We start from the raw sequence: 2,500 nt of genomic DNA, 5'->3' as shown, positions 1-2,500 counted from the left end.
TTTTTTTGAAAAGGTTCTTTAAATCTTGCGGGTTTGCAACTCATAAGAGCGTCACTTTCAACGTCCCCGGCATTGGATTGAGTTTCTAAAAACAACCATGCACACCGAGGTTAAACTTTACCGGCTCCACTCCGACTCACCGCTCGCCCACAAATCCGAAGGCAACAAAACATTTGTTTTTAATTTTGATGAATTTTTTTGAAAACATTGGCTTGGCAAGCCCCAATCCGCGACTATCCACCCACCGCCACCCCACACGGGTGGTTGTTGTTGCGAAATGAGGTTGTGGTCGACATGCCCGCGCATTTGAGAAGGAGTTCCTAGCACTCCATGCTCTTCCATGCCAAAAAAAAGCCTAGACAACCCCATTTCGCAACTTTCCACGCCTTTTTTTTTCCCCCTCACCCATGGCGGCGGCGTGGTGGCGGCGGCCGGATTCCGGCCACCACCGCCATGGGTGGCAGCCCCCCGACCCCGACACCAAACCCATAATACCGAGGCAACATATCGAGGCAACATGACATGGGTGTGGCGTGGGGGAAGGGGGCTGCAGCTAGGAGGGCATGGGCTGCCATGCATATGCAGGCAACACACACCCCCCTATATAGCATTTTATGCATTTAGCCCTTTGACAGGAAGAGACATCACCTATGCGCGAGGAGTCATAATGGGCTCTAAATAATTCAATACAAGGTATTTGGACGTGATTTTTTGCAGGGATACTAAGAAACATGCAATCTCTGATGGGAAAAAGTTTCATAAATATTTGAAGTCGGGAAGTATTTTTTATTATTTTTAGAAGTCGTAAAATTGAAAAAATCATTAAAACAAATCCGGGAGGAATTTTTTAGTTTTGTAACTTGGAGAAGGTCCTAAAAATCATAGACTACTTATGGGGAGCTTATTGTGCGAGGAAATTTCAATAAAAATGGGGTTTGACAAGGTTTGAAAAATTCTGTCGACATTTGAAAAAATCTGGAACTAGGCTGCCGGCATGCTGCGCACATGCTGCGCGCATGCTGCGCGAAGGCTGCGCGCAGGCCACGGCAGGACAAGTTTCGCTAGCCTCACTGTCGACCGAATGCGCAAGCTGCGCGCACGCTGCGCACAGGCTGCGCGCACGCTGCGCAAGCTGCGCGCACGCCATGGCAAGACAAATTTCGCTAGCCTCACTGTCGACAGAGTCAGCACGCTGCGCGCACGCCATGGCAGGAGAAGTTTCGCTAGCCTCGCTGTCGACAGAATCAGCACGCTGCGCGCAAGCTGTGCGCGCGCATGGCATGGCAAGTTTCGAAAAATTCTGTCGACAGGCTCCCGAGCGCGCACGCTGCCGACATGTTGTGCGCACGCTGCCGGCATGCTGTGCACACGCTGCGCGCAAGCTGTGCGCGCGCATGGCATGGCAAGTTTCGAAAAATTCTGTCGACAGGCTGCCAAGCGCGCACGCTGCGCACACGCTGCCGGCATGCTGTGCGCACGCTGCCGGCATGCTGTGCACACGCTGCGCGCAAGCTGTGCGCGCGCATGGCATGGCAAGTTTCGAAAAATTCTGTCGACAGGCTCCCAAGCGCGCACGCTGCGCACACGCTGCCGGCATGCTGCGCGCACGCTGCCGGCATGCTGTGCGCACGCTGTGCGCGCGCATGGCATTGCAAGTTTCGAAAAATTCTGCGGCCAGGCTCCCAAGCGCGCACGCTGCGCGCGCGCATGGCAGGACAAGTTTCGAAAATTTCTGTCGACAGGCTGAGCAGCGCGCACGCTGCGCACAGGCTGCCGGCATGCTGCGCGCAGGCTGCCGGCATGCTGCGCGCAGGCTGCCGGCATGCTGCGCGCACGCCGCGCGCAAGCTGCGCGCGCGCATGGCAGGACAAGTTTCGAAAATTTCTGTCGACAGGCTCAGCAGCGCGCACGCTGCCGACATGCTGTGCGCACGCTGCGCACAGACTGCCGGCATGCTGCGCGCAGCCCATGGCAGGACAAGGTCCGAAAAATTCTGTCGACATTTTTACGCCATGGTAGGCTTCCGCTTCGCGTCACTTTGTCGACATTCAAGCCTACCATTTTTATTGAATTTTTCAAACCTTGTCAAACCCCATTATTCAAATGTCGAAAAATTCTGTCGACATTTTTACGCCATGGTAGGCTTCCGCTTTGCATCACTTTGTCGGAATGCATCGCATGGCGAGGCAAGGCAAGGCAAGGCCACAGCATGCCAAGGCGAAGGCAACGCATGGCTTGGTCAAGGCCACATCATGGGCACGGCATGCCAAGGCAAGGCGAGGCAAGCCATCCTTAGCCTCGCCTAGCCTCACTTACTCGGAATGCCTTGGATGATGCGCAATGCCAAGGCAAGGCAAGGCAAGGCATGGCTTGAATGGCTTGGTGTAGGCCACAACTTGGGCATGGCATGCCAATGCAAGGCAAGGCAAGGCAAGCCACGCCATCCGAACCCTCCAATAACCTTACTTTCTCGGAATGCCTTGAATGGGCACGGCATGTG

The sequence above is a fragment of the Prunus avium genome, unplaced genomic scaffold, assembly GCF_965620075.1.
Source record: "Prunus avium unplaced genomic scaffold, drPruAviu1.hap1.1 HAP1_SCAFFOLD_18, whole genome shotgun sequence".
Taxonomy (NCBI): Eukaryota; Viridiplantae; Streptophyta; class Magnoliopsida; order Rosales; family Rosaceae; genus Prunus; species Prunus avium.
This window is presented reverse-complemented; position numbering follows the sequence as displayed.